Below are 20,083 nucleotides of genomic sequence, written 5' to 3'. Positions count from 1 at the left end.
TTCCATCTCCTCCAATGTCGATGCAACACATGCACCAACATGATCAACAATGATATGATCCATTTCATATCATCACGTGATCATATTGGTTCATCGATCTTAACTTCACTTGCTTTTCACCTTTGCCTTTATCCATCGGTGCCAATTCTTGCTCAAGCTTCACCGCCACACGGTCCATCGCTCCAAAGCCTCCGACTTGCCCTTCATGCTTGCAACCGGTCCATCAAGCCAAGTCTTGTCTTGATCTTCTCCACCTTGATCACATGACTCAATGTCATGTCTCATTGCAATGAGCTCCTTCATCATCACATGTGTGAGCTTTGCAACATCTCCAAGCCATTTTCACCTTCATGGCATATGTTGCTCAACTACATGTACCTGTGGACTAATCACCTGTGTATCTCACATAAACATAATTAGTCCACCTAGGTTGTCACTCAATTACCAAAACCACACAAGGACCTTTCAATCTCCCCCTTTTTGGTAATTGATGACAACTCTACAAAGATATAGAAATTAAGCTCTTTTGGATTCATGTTGCTTGCCCAAGCAATTTTACCATGTGAAAATGATTTTTAGACAAGTACCACAACCCCGAGATAGTAGTATTAGCTCCCCCTACATATGTGCTAGAGTGTTTGATTTGAAGCTCGCACATATGCATAGATTTAAAATTGTGGGAGACTAATTACTACTAAATAATGCTAAGGTGTATAGAATAAACCTTTGAAGCGTGTACCAATCGGAGTTGCACCTTTAAGTTCATCTTTAGCACCATGGTTAGCTAGATATCACTTGGAAATAAAAGTACTAGATACCTTGTGAGATCAACATTAAAATCAAGGTACTAGCATTACTTGAAAAGCATACCAAGTGTCTAGCTATCATCCTATGCATGCTAGTTATCAAATCATCATTCAAGTTCTACAACTAGCATACACCACACAAGCATGCATATTGAATTTGAAAGCTTATGCAATGGAAGCAAGCACATGAATATGCACATATCAAATGCAATCAATCAAAGTTCATGAGCTTGCTCCCCCTACTTGTGTGCTTCTTTTGTCCAAGAACTTTGATCCATCTCTTTTTTCAATGTTGCTCCCTCTTTGTTCATGTCCATGTCCAACCTCTACTTCTTTGAGCTTTTATATCTTATCTCTTCTCCTTGTACAATCTCAATCTCAAAACTTTCATATCTTTGTACAATCTCTCACCCTTTGTCATCAATTTCCATAAAAGGTGAGCTTCTCATTGATGCAAAGGTATATATTTGGGGTAGATGGTTGAGGCTTGAATCTTGCATTTTTTATGGACATCACTTGATTGTTGGAATGACACCACTTGTAGATACCACTTGTAACTTGTACCACTTGTATCTTGTGTAGGGCTTCTTGAGATACCACACATAAGATTTTTGATCTTGAGATCAATTTGTGGGACATCTCCCCCTATGTGATAGCATGGGTCATCCATTTGATACACTTGAGCTCTTGTAGGTGAAGGATGCATTCTTCATTTGATGATCACTTAAAGTTGAGGATCACTTGTGGAACCATCGTCTTGCATGATTGATACCATGTGTAGATATGATATCACTTGAAAGAATTTTCTAGTATGTAACCACTTGTTGGATTCATCAATAAAAAACATTTCTTGAACCTTTGCTATCTTTATGAGTACCACTTATATGATATCACTTGTGAGTTGATCTAGACATCATTTGTGAATTCTTGATGAAATACTTGGGTCTAGATACTATTTGAAACAAATAAACTAGATATCCATTTATATTGTTGTCTTGTGCTTGTACTCTTATCACTATCATGAGCTTCTATGGTTGACTTGAATTAAATTGATTTGTCTAAGCTTTCAAGTCTGGTTTGAACCAATGATAAGCTTCTTCACACCTCTTGCAAGGGTTATCTTGCCAATGTTGTACTTGTCACTTGTTAGCAATCCAAATTAAGTCAAGTAATTGGGTTCACTAGCTCATGAACAAATTCATATACTAACCACTAGATCAAGTAATCATTCAAGCAATAGTGGTTGGCTATGAATTTAAACATTTCATTTGTTATGCATGATCCTATAAAGCATGTACTATATGCACTAACCGCATACTAGTAAGGGATGAAATGATCATGCACATTACAATGATACCTTTGCTATGTTGGAGTAGAGGATAGTCATATAGATTCCAATTCATTACTCCAATAGCAATGTGAAGTCCAATTATAAGCTTGGTGAAGACCAATAGATACCATTTTGAATTCCACTCTTCACCCATATGAAATGAATACCACTTATGATCAAGTGCACTTTCTTATTGTGGTTGGCTTGCTTCATCTTTTGATCTTTACTTGCATGAGAGCATTAATTTCAGAATACCACTTGAAATATCATGACTAGCTCTCTTTTGGGTGTTGCTTGCTTTTCTTGATCAACCCCTTTTGATTGCTTCAACTAAGCATCTCAAATGTTCCTCGGATCACCACTTTCATGTTAGCCTTCCAAGTACCACACTTGGTTCACCTACACATAGGCGGCAAGCCCCTACATTAGAGAGAAGTGGCATCTCTCCAAAGAACCATTCTTGATACTCACTTGAAATAGCTTGATTGATTGATCCAAGTGATGGACTTAATTTGATGAGTAACCTTGATTCCTTCTTTAAGTCCTTTTCTTTCTATTTGTTTAAGTCCTTTTCTTTCTACCAAATGATCTCCAATCATATCTAGAACTTAAACTTTATCTTTAACTTGAGTTTGATCTTGATCTTCATCTTGAGTATCAAATGCGTGCAAAGTACACTCCACAATCAAATGACCTTATACTCTTTGCTTGTCATACTTTTAGATCATCTCAGAACCAAACTTAGGTGCCTCAACTATTTATAAACATGTTTTTAATTTGAGGACCTTTCAATCAAAGTGACTCTAGATCAATCCAACATTTGTCACTTTTCTGGCAGATTCTGTATCCTTCAAAGAAATAAGCATATCTCCCAAAGTATAAATCTAAATCCCACGAAATTTGGTGAAGATGTGCTTCACTTAGTTATCTAGTACCTGTAAAAATTTGAGCTTCTTTTGACTTCTATATTGCTACCAGATTTCAATTATTCCACCACTATTACATGCTAAAAACTACTGCACTATAGCTGATAAGATCCACTTCAAAACTGAAGCATTTCTTATCTAATTCTCATTAAAATTTTACAGCATCTTATACCATAAGTCTAGAGCATGTACACCAATTTTTATGCCAATCCAATAAGTTTTGATCACTCAAACATGGCTAAAATCACAGCTAGCTCAGATTTTGTAATATAAGACTGATTTCAATCACTTGAGCTATACTTCATCAAATATGAATCAAACCTAAAACTAACTTGTTTGAATACTTCCATAAGACATATATCCATTCAAACCACTTACTAAAAGTCATCTCATAAATTTATCCAACACAAATCAATCCAACCTTGATTACTAATCAATTATCCATTCAATCAACTTATAGCAAGCAACTTTGCATATTTGTCCATTTCAATCAACTCATATGTACCCAAATGAAATGATCAACAAGAGATATACCTTGGTTGGCTCATGATCATCCAACTTGCAAGCTTCAACTCAATTATTTGCAAACCATCAAATATATCCAATGAATCACCAACAACTTGAATTTGACACTTGTATGTTGTAGCACATTTGGACTTCACTCAATTTGTCATGGCATTTGGATAATGATCATCACTTAGCAATACTTGGCTCAACTACATGATCAACAAGATGAATATTATTTGAACCAAGCCTCCAATGCCGATGTTACCTACAAACAATCATCCACTTTTTGATGGTACCCAAACTAGTTTGGGTCCTCTCAAGTTAGGAGCAACATACTTAGGCATAGCCTTAGTATGAATAGCAGGATGTTTTGCAATAGCAACCATAGAGGTACCATTTTACCATTTCATCCTTCCTAAGCATAGAATCATCATCAATTGAAATAGGTTTAGTAGTGTTACCTAGAGGACATGAATGTGCCATGTGTCCCCTTTCCCGGTATGAGTAGCACTTTCTCTTTGATTGAGCCTTCTCTTCCTTGCTCATATGGTGCTTCTCATTGCCTTACCTCTTATGGATTGCTTGAGCCTTCTTCTCAAGCTTGATAGGATACTTAGAGGCAAAGTGTCCCGTACTTCCACACTTGAAGCACTTGATGTGAGCACAATCTTTCTTCTCATCTTCATTCTTGCTCATCATCTTGGCATCTTGAGTTTGCATTGGATGCCTTGCCTTTCCACCCCTTCTTGTTTTCTTCTTCTTTATCATCAAATCACCACCATCTTTATGGTTGATCTTGATTTGCTCTAAGGGTGTCTTCTCTTGCTCAACTTGTGGCTTTGGTTAGGGCTTCACTTGTTGCTTCACCAATTGCTTGGTTGGGCACATTGAGGTAAGATAACCCCAAGTGTGGCACTTGAGGCACTTCACATGCCTTAGCCTCTCTTCTTCTTTCTTCAACTTGAGCTTTTCTTCATTGGGGCAACTATTTGCAAGATGTCCCACTTCATGGCACTTGAAACACATGAAATGAAAGAGCTTCTCTTGTTCTTGCTTCTTCATCTCTCTTTCATATCTTCTCTTGCCCCATCTTTTGCCCTTGATCTTGCTCTTGTTGAAGCCAATGCCACTATGTCATTTCGGCTTTCTTGATGATTGACTTTACTAGTCTTGAAGCCGACTCCACTCTTGTTACCAAAGTTTCTTTGAGTCTTCAACATATGCTCAAAGGTGACTTGAGAGTTATAGCACCTCTCTAACTTGTTGCTCAATTTCTTCACTTGTTCATTGAACTCATTGTTCTCCTTCAAAAGGTTAGTCTCACAAGACATAGAAGTAGAACAAGCATCTATATGCGAAGAACATGGCATTTCTAATAAATCATCACAAGAGGTGGATACATGCTTCTTGCCTATATCACAAGGGTTAGCAACAATTTGCGATTGATCAATTGATCCATGTGATGAGCTCTCACTATTTTTAAGTTTCTTTGTTAATACTTTAATGAGAGAAGCATGTTGTTCTAATAATTCATCATGAGATGCAAGTAGTGTCTCATGATTCAATTTTAGCTCATCATGTGACAATTTCAAAGCATCAAGTAATTTCTTATGTTCTTCACAAGAGTTCTTTAGAAATGAGTTTTTGTTTTCCAATTTCAACGTTTTAGCTTTCTCATTTTCTAAAGACATGGTCATGCTAGCAAGTCTATTAACAAGTTCATCATATGAATCAACATGATCAACCACATTATCATTTGATACCTTGGTGTCACCTTGTGACATGAGACAATGTGGTGTAGTTGGAGAGATTGTAGTAGCATCATCATCATGGCTTGAGCATGAACCAACATCACCATCAAGTGTGCATGGGGTAGCATCATCATTTGCAAGACTTGTGGCATCATCATCAACCTTGTCAAGTGAACTTGTAGTGAATCAATCATCATCATCATCACTTGACCATGAGGTGGAGCAATCTTTCTCAATCACCAAATTGTGATCATGCTCGACACACTCATGCACCTCCTTTTTAGGCTCATCCTCCTTCTTGAATTTGCCATCATCCCATGTGGAGGAATCACCGAAGGTGTCCTTGATGGACTCCCATATCTCACGAGCGGTTCCCGTATAGTTTACTTGTTTCATCAAATCAAAACTCAATGCATCCATTAGAAAACAACAAGCATGTGCATCAAGTTTATAGAGAACTCTTTGAGCTTTGGTGAGATTTCTATGGTCCAAGACATGAGTGAGACCACTAGTGACAATCCACCAAAACTTAGGTCCCTTTGCATGAAAATAATCAAGCATATGATTTTTCCAAAGTGCAAAGTTTGTGCCATAAAAATTATGTGTCTCACAAACATCTAGCCCACTAAACGCCATCCTCTTGGGTCGGTGAAGACCACAAATGAGAGACCTAGCTCTGATACCACTTATAGGGTCGAGATGGCGGACTAGAGGGGGGGGGTGAATAGTCCTATCTAAAATTAATCGCGTCAACTAACTGAAACAAGTGTGGAATTAAAACTATTGGTCTAGCCAAGACTACACCCCTTTATTTATGTTCTCTAGCACCTTCCAAAGATACTAATTAAGCAACAAAAGTGCCAGGCTAGCTAGAGCTCACCTAACCAATTCTAGAAGCAAGTTCACACAAACCTATGCCACTAGTACTTCAAGCAACAAGGGAGCTCCTATACAAACTAGTAAGCAAAAGCACAAAGTTATCTAAGCTTACTAGTAATGCTCAATAACAAGGCAACCAATGCCAAATTAGGGAGCATAATTACTTAGCTACACAAACTAAGCAATGTGACTAACAAGGTTACACAAATCAAATTAGCCACGCAAGGGAGCTACTTCTATGCTACACAAGCAAGAAGGTAACTAGTAAGCTACACAAGCTAACTAATTATAAGAGCAACTACACAAGCACAATGTATATAAAAGTAATTACAAGCTTGTGCAATGAGGATGCAAACCAACAGGAAGAACAAGGTTGACACGGTGATTTTTCTCCCGAGGTTCACGTGTTTGCCAACACGCTAGTCCCTGTTGTGTCGACCGCTCACTTGGTGGTTCGGTGGCTAATTGGCATCACCCGCCAAGCCTGCACGTCAGGCACCACAAGAACCTACCCCGAACGTGAGGGTAGCTCAATAACACGCTCAACTAGAGTTGCTCTTCGTAGCTCCTGCGGGGCGAGCACAATGCCCCTCACAAAGCTCTTCTCTGGAGCACTGCACAAGCTTCTTGCGGGCTTCGACGGAGACCACCACTAAGCCATCTAGGACATGGCAACCTCCAAGAGTAACAAGCACCACTAGCTTGCAACTTGATCATATAGTGCCACTCAATACAACCTCATGATGCAATCGCACTAGAATCGCTCTCTCACACAATCGAATGACCACTATCAAGTATATGTGAGATGGAGGGCTCCCAAGCACTCACAAGCATGGACACAAAGTCCCCCAAGGTGCTCAGCTCTAGCCATGGCTGAGGCCACCTTCTATTTATAGCCCCACTGGCTAAACTAGTCGTTACCCCTTCACTGGGCAAAACTCGAGACGACCGGACGCTCCGGTCGTATCGATCGGACGCTCCGGTCGTATTGACCAGACGCAGGACCTCAACGTCCGGTCAATGGATGCTCACCATGTGTCGCCTCCATTCAACCTCAGTCACTTGATCTCAATGGCCAAGTGATGACCGGACACAGCTGCACAAACTGACCGGACGTAGCAACCCCAGCATCCGGTCAATTCTAGTAAGGTACCAGTCGTGATTGGACACGTCCGGTCAGTCATGATCGGACACAGCGTCAGCATCTGGTCCTTCTCCAACTTTTTTGTGTCACCTACGTCACCGTATGTCAGCCTGACCAGATGCACCCTATCAGTGTCCGGTCACTTCCAGTGCCAGCGTCCGGTCAAAGACTGACGCCTACACGCTCACTGCTGCCACTGACCGGACACAGGACCCCAGCGTCCAGTCACCACGTGACCAGTGTCCGGTCCACTCTGTGAGACCCTGTCTTTTCTGTATAGGGCGCTAATGGCACCGTCGGACTGTCCGCACTCTATGGGCAGACACTCCGCCAGTGGAGTTCGAACCCTTGCCTCTGTTCCTTCGCCGAGTTGATCCACATCAACTCCAACTTCATCTCCTTTGTAAATGTGCCAACACCACCAAGTGTACACCACCATGTGTATGTGTGTTAGCATTTTCACAAACCTTTTCTAATGGATTAGCCACTCAACTTGCCACGCCACTCAATCCTAGCAACGATGCAAAGTTAGATCACTCGAGTGGCACTTAGATGACCGATATGCAAACAAGTTTGCCCCTCTTGATAGTACGGCCATCTATACTAAACCCAGTCATCAACTTCTCTACACACCTATGATCGGTGAAATGAAATGCCCTAGGTTATACCTTTGCCTTACGTATTTCATTCCATCTCCTCCAATGTCGATGCAACACATGCACCAACATGATCAACAATTATATGATCCATTTCATATAATCACATGATCATATTGGTTCATCGATCTTAACTTCACCTGCTTTTCACCGTTGCCTTCGTCCATCGGTGCCAAGTCTTGCTCAAGCTTCACCGCCACGTGGTCCATCGCTCCAAAGCCTCCGACTTGCCCTTCACACTTGCAACCGGTCCATCAAACCAAGTCTTGTCTTGATCTTCTCCACCTTGATCACATGACTCAATGTCATGTCTCATGTGCAATGAGATCCTTCATCATCACATGTGTGAGCTTTGCAACATCTCCAAGCCATTTTCACCTTCATGGCATATGTTGCTCAACCACATGTACCTGTGGATTAATCACCTGTGTATCTCACATAAACACAATTAGTCCACCTAGGTTGTCACTCAATTACCAAAACCACACAAGGACCTTTCATCGGACCGACTGATTGAAGGCTGGGATGATGGAGGTCTAAGCACCACACTGAGTCTGAGACTCAGGTGTGGGGGCTTGGAGTCCAAGTTTGGATGGGGACCTGGACCCCTTGACAGGAGAGTGGTGGGTTGATCCTGCTTGTGCCTAGGGTATAAGTGGGGCGTGTGTTTTGGGGTACCTAATTAGGCACATTGATTCACGAATCGCTGGGTAATCCGGTACGAATTGTCTATAATCTAGCACCGTAGTAAGAACTAGAAGATGAAAGATGATAAAATAGTCCTGATTGCTTACCACCTGCTTGAAAGTAGCACATGTGCTTACATAGAATGGTTATTTAATGAACTAATGATGACTACTAATAAAATTAAATATAAGGACGTACGCGTAGTAATGCTCATGCAGATGCAATAAACCCATAAGCCAGATAGCCTTATATACCCTTGGAGTCTTTTCTTTCCTCCTGACGAATAAGTCTTGCGGAGTACAATGGAGTACTCAGGATTTGTTCTACCCTGTTGCAGGTGACAAGAACATGTGGAGCTGACACTTATGTGTGGAAACCTCCTAGTGGGCTCTGCGAGAATTTCCTTAACGTTGCGGACATAGCGTTTATTTGAAACTTTCACCCAAAATGTTTTACAATAGAAAACTTATAACCTGTTATGATGTATATAACATATCATCATGTTAATGTTTACCTTGTCGTTAAATGATTTTATTTCCGCTGAAACTCTGATAGCATGGTTATATTCTGTTGTTATAAACAATAAATATTATACTCTGATGTTGCATGGAAATGGATGTAAGAAATGACTTAAGAATTGTGTAAGAATTATTCTCTCATTTGTGATCCAGATGAAAAAATGTGGATTTTTTTATTCTCCCTTAGGGTATGTCCAACGGAACTGTGTAATTTAGTGTCCTCCCTTGAGTACTTAGTGTCTAATAAAAGACAAATACTTTTAGGAGGCATTAGATTAGGCGGTTCTGCCATAATGTACTCTCTCCTTTCAAGGAATGTAAGGCGGATTTTGACTTGAGAATGATAAATCATTCAAAATATAATTTGAACCTTAATTTCTCTTAAAGTATATTACCAGTCGCTAAATATATATCGATATCCTCTTAAAGTTGATTTGAATGTATTTATTAATGCAAGTTTTGACTTCTTGTGAAAAAAAAAAGTAGTAAATCCCACTGCTTCGACGGTGGTGGCGGGTAGGCTGCCAGGCTGGTAGGCACCGGTAAGGAGAGGGAAGGATGCGGACAGATGCATCGTGCCAAATAAGCTTCCAGAAAACCGAGAAAGATGCTGGGTGCAGTGCCTCCGTGGACTGTGGCATCCCGATCCAACCCTGCAACGCAACATCACCGGTATATCTGGATTCACCCGCGTTTGTCAAAGGTATGGAGTACTGCTATCACTAAATTGATCATGAAATATATTTTTTAATAAACCTAAATAAAAATCTAAATGAATATAATTATGAACATAATTAAATTTAAGATTGTTCGACTCCTTAAAAAACCATTTTAATTTTTTTTACCAGAATTCTGAAATTACATTGTTTTCTTCTTTTCCAAATGGAGAGAGTACAAGCAGGCTACAATCTTGCGCGTTGAGGCTGGCATTAATTATTAAACTAACACCAGTACGAGTAGTTCGTTGATCATGCACAACCGGAAACGTCAAATTTGTCAAGTATTATTCTTTCGGGCACTCGGCAAACAAGTTTTTTTTGTCGAGTGCTGCGCTAAAAACACTCAGAAAAAAAAAACTCGGTAAAGAGGAGGTTTGCCGAGTATAAAAAACACTCGGCAAACTCCCTGTTTACCGAGTGTTTTTTTTACACTCGGCAAAGAAATAAAATCTTTTTTTTAGAAAAAAGGAGAAGAAAAAAATAAAAAAAAACTTTGCCGAGTGCCCAGATCTAGGACACACGGCAAAGGGAAAAAAATCTTTTTCCTGGGAAAGGAGAAGAAAAAAAATGATAAAAAACTTTGCCGAGTGCCCAGATCTAGGACACTCGGCAAAAGAAAAAAAATTCTAGGAAAGAAGGAGAAGAAAAAAAAACTTTGTCGAGTGCCCAGATCTAAGACACTCGGCAAAGAAAAAAAACCACTTAATTAACCGCCGTTGCCCCTCCCCTCCCTCCTCCCAGATCCGCCCACCCGCGCCGCTCCCCTCCCACTCCTAGATCCGCCCGCCCGCGCCGCTCCTCTCCCTCCTCCTAGATCCGCCCCCTTCCTCCCCTCAGCTCCCCTCCCTCCTCCCAGATCCGCCCGCCCGCGCCGCTCCCCTCCCTCCCCTCCTCCGACGCGCCCCTCCCCTCCCTCTCCAGCGTGGCCCCGCCCTTGCGTCGAGCGTGGGTCCAAGGCATGGATCCGGCGCGAGCTCCTCTCCGGTGGCTTCCTCTGGCTCCATGGCCGGTCGCCGACGCGAGCTCCTCTCCGGTGGCTTCCTTCGGCGACGCTTCATCCCCTACTCCATGGCCAGTCGCCGGTGCGAGCTCCTCTCTAGTGAGCGCGCAAGTCAACGTCGCCGGCGGAGCTCCTTCCCCCGCGGGTGTGCAGGCCATCCTCAGCGGCGCGCAGAGCCTCTGCCCCATCCTTGACAGCCGGTGATTCAAGAGGAATAAGAAGAGCTGTGTGGTGTGGGATCCGGTGGCGTCCCCGACGCGGCCCTTCACACGGAGGCGAGCGGCGCCTTGCCCTGGCACGGACGCTTCCCCTACGGCAGCGAGCTCTGGCCACCCTACCCTGTTGCGTGCTTTGGAGCCGCTCGACCCAACGGCGGCCGGCCGATGACGATGGGGTTGCGGCGGCCGGCGTGGATCCAACAACGCTGTGGGGCGTGGTGGTGGTGGTGGTGGCATGGTGGTGGTGGTGGCGGCGGCAGCGGGACTTGTTTTTTTCCCAAAAAATGTTTGCCGAGTGTTTTTTCGGGCTCGGCATAGTCTTCGCCGAGTGTCCAACGTTTGACACTCGGCAAACAGCTCTTTGCCGATAAAACCTTTGCCGAGTGTGGTTTGCCGAGTGTAACACTCGGCAAACGCTTTGCCGAGTGTTTTTGGGGCTTTGCCGAGTGCCAAGTGTATCCCGTAGTGATGCACCACGTTGGACGCAATGGGTGTCTCATGAGCTAGCTCTAAGAATTTTTTCTTCATATTTTAATACAAGAGAGAGAAAAGCTAGCTCTTGATCAAGAGTTAGACTCATACACATATTCCAATAACATGTGAGAGTGTCATGTGAACCTAATCATACTATGAGCTATTGCTAAAAGCTAACACTATTGGAGAATGAAGTTGACTTAGAGAGCTAGTATCTTACTCTTACTGTTTTGGGTGCCCTAAGTCGTGGATCCATCAATGGAGATTGTATGAGAATATACATACGTACAGACCACAGTTGTTGTCTATACACATACTGACATACGGAGCATACTACATAGCACCAGCAGTGAGCCAATAATGAGTATGAGTACCGTGTACCATATACAGTACATGCACATACTGTTAGTACTAGTAGTACAATAGTATATACGTGTATCTTGCAGCGGCGCAGGGCATCTTGCTGCTTCATTGTTTGCGTGCCATGCATCTTGCAATGATATTGTTGGTGTTTTGAGTTACCACCGACGAGTAAATTTCTAATATTGTGCGTCTAGCTCGGATGATGTGCTTAGAGCACACGAGGTTTATACTGGTTCGGGTATAAAATCTCTACGTCCAATTCATCGCTGCTGCTCATGTTACTAGCACTGAAAGTTTGTAGTAGGGGTTATAAACAAGCGAGAGAGGGAAATGATTCTAAGTCTCTGGGGAAAGGAGTGAGTGGGTGCTGAGAGCTCGATTGCTGCTCGGTTGTGCGTTCGTGTTGTGCTCTTGTGCGGATCTGTATCGGATCTTGATGGGTCAATCGGTTCAGGGATCCCCTTCATGGGGCGTCATGCTTTCCCTTTTATAGGCCAAGAGAAAGCGCGGGTTATAGCGGAGGAAAAGGAGAAGAACGAGAGAGAGGAAGGCCTCCAGGATCGTCGAGTCCTTCTTCTCCTTCATGCGGGTCCCGCCAACCCTATAGATGTCAACATGGATGGCTCCACATCATGGTCCTGTCCGTCATGAGCGCCATGTGCAGGCGTCATCCACCGGTCATGGCGCTCCACTCCGTCTTGGCGGACGTCGTGGTGAACTGACGCGTCTATCAGTGTTCCTACGAGGGTTAGGCAGAATAACACCGGTATGTCCGATGTTGTTCTTGATGTGAATCCTCAGGTATGGCCCGTCATGGCCGTGGGTTACATCGAGGTGAGCCGGTCTCTTCCTTAGTGTTAGAGTTTTGATCCAGGCCCATACGCTTGGACCTAGAGTGGTTGGCGGCGGTATGGATCCCCGTCAGGTGGGACAGAGCCCGCACCCAAGGGGTCTGGCGAGGCAGAGCCCGCTGTCTTGGGGTCAGGCGAGGCGGAGCACAAACCTAAGGTGTGAGGTTGAGATGGCGGACTAGAGGAGGATGAATAGTTCTTTCTAAAATTAATCGCGTCAGCTAACCGAAACAAGTGCGGAATTAATACTATCGGTCTAGCCAAGACTACACCCCTCAATCTTTGTTATCTAACACCTTGCAAAGATCCTAATTAAGCAATGAGGTGCCGGGCTAGCTAGAGCTCACCTAACTAATTCTAGGAGCAAGGTCACATAAACCTATGCTACTAGTACTTCAAGCAATGAGGGAGCTCCTACACATGCTAGTAAGCAAAAGCACAAAGCGAACTAAACTCACTAGCAATGCTCAATAACAAGGCAACCAATGCCAAATTAGAGAGCACAAATACTTAGCTACACAAACTAAGCAATGTGACTAACAATATTACACTAACCAAATTAGCCACGCAAGGGAGCTACTTCTATGCTACACAAGCAAGAAGGTAACTAGTGAGCTACATAAGCTAACTAATTACAAGAGCAACTACACAAGCACAATATATATAAAAGTAATCATAAGCTTGTGCAAGGGGATTGCAAACCAACGAGAAGAACAAGGTTGACATGGTGAATTTCTCCCGAGGTTCACGTGCTTGCCAACATGCTACGTCCCCGTTGTGTCGACCACTCACTTGGTGGTTCGGCGGCTAATTGGCATCACCCGCCAAGCCTGCACGTCGGGCACCACAAGAACCTACCCCAAAAGTGAGGGTAGCTCAATGACACGTTCAACTAGAGTTGCTCTTCGCGGCTCCCATGGGGCGAGCACAATGCCCCTCACAAAGCTCTTCTCTGGAGCACCGCACAAACTTCTTGCGGGCTTCTACGGAGACCACCACCAAGCCATCAAGGAGGTGGCAACCTCCAAGAGTAACAAGTACCACCGGCTTGCAACTCGATCACCTAGTGCCACTCAATGCAATCTCACGATGCAATCACACTAGAATCGCTCTCTCACACAATCGAATGATCACTATCAACTATATGTGAGATGGAGGGCTCCCAAGCACTCACAAGCATGGACACAAAGTCCCCTGAGGTGCTCGACCCAAGCCATGGCCGAGACCACATTCTATTTATAGCCCCATGGGCTAAACTAACCGTTACCCCTTCAATGGGCAAATTTCTGGATGACCGGACGCTCCGGTCAGATCGATCGGACGCACCCTGCCAGCGTTCGATTGCTCTACGCCGTCCACGTGTTGCTCTGCGTTCAACCGGAGCCGCCCAATCTCAGTGGTTAAGTTACGACCGGACGCTACACAGTGAATTACTGGACGCTGCTGCGCTTGAGTCCGGTCATTTCCAGATAGCTCCCCGAGCCTCTATTTTGCAACCGGACGCATCCGGTCCACCATGACCGGATGCAGACCAGTGTCCGATCAGTTCTATGCCCACGCGCCTAGCTCTAGCGCCATCTATGTCACCATATGTCAGCACTGACCAGACGCAGACCCTGAGCGTCCGGTCACAAGACCGAGACCGCGCGTTCACTGCTGCCACTGATCGGACGCGCTGGTCCTACCAAGGCCAATGTCCGATCAGTTATGTAAAACCCTGTCTTTTCTATACAGGGCGCTGGTAGCACCGTCGGACTGTCCGCACTCTACGGGCGGACACTCCGTCGGTGAAGTTTCTAATCCTTCTCGCCTCCGTTTCATCGCTGAGTTGATCCACATCAACTCCAACTTCATCTCCTTTGTAAATGTGCCAACATCATCAAGTGTACACCACCATGTGTATGTGTGTTAACATTTTCACAATTATTTTCTAAAGGATTAGCCACTCAACTTGCCACGCCACTCAATCCTAGCGATGATGCAAAGTTAGATCACTCGAGTGGCACTAGATGACCGATATGCAAACAAGTTTGCCCCTCTTAATAGTACGGCTATCTATCCTAAACCTGGTCATAAACTTCTCTACACACCTATGACCGGTGAAATGAAATGTCCTAGGTTATACCTTTGCCTTGCGCATTCCAATCCATCTCCTCCAATATCGATGCAACACATACACCAATATGATCAACAATGATATGATCCACTTTATATCATCACGTGATCATATTGGTTCATCGATCTTGACTTCACTTGCTTTTCACTGTTGCCTTCGTCTATCGGCGCCAAGTCTTGCTTAAGCTTCACCGCTACACAGTCCATCACTCCAAAGCCTCTAACTTGCCCTTCATGCTTGCAACCGGTCCATCAAGCCAAGTCATGTCTTGATCTTCTCCACCTTGATCACATGACTCAATGTCATGTCTCATTTGCAATGAGATCCTTCATCATCACATATGTGAGCTTTGCAACATCTCCAAGCTATTTTCACCTTCATGACATATGTTGCTCACACACATGTATCTATAGACTAATCACCTGTGTATCTTATATAAACACAATTAGTCCACCTAAGTTGTCACTCAATTACCAAAACCACACAAGGACCTTTTAATCTTCCCTTTTTGGTAATTGATGACAACTCTACAAAGATATGGAAATTAAGCTCTTTTGGATTCATGTTGCTTGCCCAAGCAATTTTACCATGTGAAAATGATTTTGGACAAGTAACACAAACCTGAAACGGTAGTATTAGCTCCCCCTACATATATGCTAGAGTGTTTGGTTTGAAGCTCGCACATATGCATAGATTAGAATTGTAGGAGAGTAATTACTACTAAATGATGCTAAGGTGTATAGAGTAAACCTTTGAAGTGTGATACCAATCGAAGTTGCACCTTTAAGTTCATCCTTAGCACCATGGTTAGCTAGATAACACTTGAAAATAAAAAGCATTAGATACCTCGTGAGATCAACATTAAAAGCAAGGTACTAGCATTACTTGAAAAGCATGCCAAGTGTCTAGCTATCATTCTATGCTTGCTAGTTTTTATTTCATCAATCAAATTCTACAACTAGCATACATCACACAAGCATGTATATTGAATTCAAGAACTTATGCAATGCAAGCAAGCACATGAATATGCACATATCAAATGTAAGCAAGCTCCCCCTACTTGTGTTCTTCTCTTATCCAAGAATTTTGATCCATCTATTTTCTTCAACGTTGCTCCCTTTTTGTTCATGTCCATGTCCAACCTCTACTTCTTTGTCTCAATTCTCTCCCAAAGCTTTCATATCTTATCTCTCTCCCCTTGTACCATCTCAATCTCAAGGCTTCCATATCTTTGTACAATCTTTCTCCCTTTGTCATCAATTTTCATAAAAGATGTGCTTCTCATTGATGCAAAGGTATATATTTGGGGTAGATGGTTGATACTTGAATCTTACATTTTTAATGAACATCACTTAATTGTTGGAATGACACCACTTGTAGATACCACTTGTATCTTGTGCTACTTGTATCTTGTGTAGGGCTTCTTGAGATACCACACATAAAATCTTTTATCTTGATATCAATTTGTGTGACACCTCCCCCTATGTGATAATGTGATAGCATGGGTCATCCATTTGATACACTTGAGCTCTTGTAGGTGATGGATGTATTCTTTATTTGATGATCACTTAAAGTTGAGGATCACTTGTGAAACTATTGTCTTACATGATTGATGCCACACGTGGATGTAATACCATTTAAAAATATTTTTTTAGTATAGAACCACCTGTAGATGTGGCGGAGCGCATCCAGCGAGCGCGAGAGAAGAGCCCCCCAGCACAGCACCAGGCAGCAGGCAGCAGGCAGCAGGCACCAGCAGGCCCAGGCCCAGCCGCCGCCCATCACGCCGTACTCCCCGCCACAGCGCCCGTGTCGTCCTGCCGGCCAAGCTAGCTCCTTCCATGCATACTCCATATACTACCCATTATCTATATCTATATCTATTCACGCTGCGTTTGCAAGCAAAGCGCTCCTACTGCTGCAAGGGTCAAAAAGGTTGTTAGACAGCCAGCTACTAGCTAGCCTACTATCTTCTACGGAATCCGGGTGTGACTTGTACAGGCCGGTAAGCAGCACAGAGCTCGTCGTGCGAGCATCATGCATCGCAGTTACCAGCCGGTTATCGAGCATGCTTTCGTTCGCCTTGGAGGCTGCTAAAAAGGATGCCTTGCCCTAGCTATCTTCGCTACGACATCCGAGGGGTCGACATCCGAGGGGTGTTTGGATCCACTGACATCCGAAGGGTGTTTGGATCCACTGACTTAAACTTAGAAGGTGTCACGTGGAGGTGTCGTATATGATGTTCGTATACTAATAAAAAAATAAATTATAGAATCTGTGAGTACTCCATAAGAAGAGCTTATTAAACATATTTAATCCATCATTAGCAAATGGTTACTGTAGCACCACATTATCAAATCATAGATTAATTAGGCTTAAAAGATTCGTCTCGTAAATTAGTCGCAAACTGTGCAATTAGTTTCGTAATTAATCTATATTTAATACTCCATACGTATGTCAAACATCTAATGAGATAGCGACTAAAGTTTAGGAGGAGGAACCAAACACCCTCTGAGTGTACCAACAAAAGCATGCAACAAGGTTCTGCAATAACGGTTATCATAAAGCCATACAACCAGAGCAGTAGCGAACTGTTGCATACCATCTTAAATGCAAGGTAGGACAGGCATCGCTAATGACAACCCAAAGCATATGATTACTGCTCCCTCTCTGTCCCAAAACAATAAATCAATTCCTATAAAAACTATAATCATCATAAGTCAAACTATCTTAAGTTTGACCAACTTAATTTATAACAAATAGTAACAATATTTACGATGACAAAATTAGTATCATAAATATATTGACTTTTTTCCTATAAATTAAATTTGATCAAAGTTAAAATAGCTTGACTAGTGACCAGTACGTGTACCACTCCCTGCCTGAGATGGAGTCTCGTTCCACTAAAGAAAAAAAAAGTCTATGCATTTCTTTTAGACCTATGTGTCCTTTTAATTTGTACCTTTATTATTTATGCTATAGCATTGCTATGTACTATTAATTAATGAAATCATCACTTGTATGAATAAATTGATTCTTCATGCGTGTAATTTGCATTTTGTTTTGTTCTTAAAATCGCGTGTGACAAGCAGTAATGGAGTAGTCTGATGATGGTGGTGCGTGCATGTGGCGCCTCAGGCCTACCTATATAGGGTAGAGAGGGAGAGGAACAATTAATGTGGACCTAGGTTTCAAGCCATCTATCAATGGTGGCTTGAGTTAAATTAGGTGGAATTGAGAAACAACCGACTGATGGAGGGGAATGAAGGCGAGGTTACTCATGGGCTTGATGGCAGGAATTAAGGACGCGAAAAGGAACAGCCATGGAGCAATTGAGCTAGGCCGGCTCTGCCATGGTGGAAACAGGGAAATTGAGGAGGGCCAGCTGGAGGTGGAAGACGATCATGAATTCATGATGTGTGATTGAGTTGGCGGGCTGGCTTGCCGTGCATAAACAGATTGAGCCCAAGAAGAAAGAGATAGGGCGTGTTGAGAGTAGGAAGGAAAAAGTCCATATTACCTCTTCAACTTTTACGAAAGTCCGTTTTTCTTCCCTGAATTCCAAAACCGAACAAAACACCTTCCTCAACTTTTAAAATCGTTCATCTTAACTCCCTAGCCTAGTTATAAGCGGTTTTGAAGACGAGTTTGTCTTTTCTTTTTTATTTATTTCGGCTGAATCTTTAAAAAATCATAGTAAATCATAGAAAAATCATAAAATGGAAAATATAATTTTTTTGGACTCCACATGAGTAGATCTACACAGTGAACATATAATATGGTATGCTTTAGTACAAAGTTTTTGTTGTAGCTTTAGATCTATGCTTTTCTATAATTAAATGAAATAATTCATCGCTGCAGTTTCTATGGTCCAATTGTGGTGAAATTTTTATGGTGAGCTAATTATTATACGCTTAAACTATAGTAAAAATTTTATACTCATTGGATCATGTATAACTTAGTTATAGATTTTATTTAGGTTTATGCTTGTTAAATATAAATAAATCTATAACTAAGTTATACATAATCCAATGAGTATGAAATTTTTACTACAATTCAATAATACAATAATTAGCCCACCATAAAAATTTCATCACAATTACCATAGAAACTATAGCTATGAATTATTCTATTTAATTATAAAAAAGCATATATCTAAAGCCACAGTAAAACTTTTGTACTAAAGCATACTATATTATATGTTCACTGTGTAGATCTACTCATGTGGAGTCCAACAAAATTGGATTTTCTATTTTATGATTTTTTCTGTGATTTACTATAATTTTTCTAAAATTCAGCCAAAAAATAAAACCGTCTTCAAAACTGCTTATAACATGGCCAGGGAGGTAAGATGAACGGTTTCAAAAGTTGAAGGAGGTGTTTTACCCGGTTTTGGAGTTCAGGAAGGAAAAACAGACTTTCGTGAAAGTTAAGGGAGGCAATGTGGACTTTTTCCGAGAAAGAACATGCATGCCCGGCTCGAAATCAGGCCATCATAAGTTTCAGGCTGAATTGAGAAAGAGGAAAAAGGTTTGTGGTCTGGGGACGACAAGGTTAGTTTCAGCTCAGAACAGACCCTCCCCTCAATCAAAAAACAACAAAAAAAAAACTCAGAACAGACCAAGCAGGTTTTAAACCTTTTCAATTTTTGTAAATACGTTTCCAAAATCAAAATGAAAACTTTTTTCGATCTACTCAAGTTTAAAGTCATTTTCCACACAAACAAAATATGCAAGCAGCATGAAGATAACAAAACTTTTGTAACCTATATATGTCATGGTTGATTTAATTTATAAACTATTTTTCTCCTTTAACTTTGGCAATAAAGCTAATTTAATTCTAACAAATTTTAGAGGACTTGAAAAATTCAAAAATTAGGGTGTTATAACACTGGGCCAACTACTGCTTCATGTCCATCCCCACGACATGAATTGTTCCCCGTCCAATACTGGTGTCAGAGTCCGTTGCTGTGCCGTTCGACGAAATGAGTGAGCCTGTTGCTTCATGACGAGGATTACACACTTCCTCCGTCACGCTCACCTAGTTTCGCGACGACGACGAGGCTGGGTGGCTAAGGGATTGCCAGAGAGGCAGTTTCCATTAGCCAGCCCACTGCTACTAAAGAGTCATTTGTTGAG

This window comes from Miscanthus floridulus, chromosome 2, assembly GCF_019320115.1.
Source record: "Miscanthus floridulus cultivar M001 chromosome 2, ASM1932011v1, whole genome shotgun sequence".
Lineage (NCBI taxonomy): Eukaryota > Viridiplantae > Streptophyta > Magnoliopsida > Poales > Poaceae > Miscanthus > Miscanthus floridulus.
Note: the sequence above shows the minus strand (reverse complement) of the source record.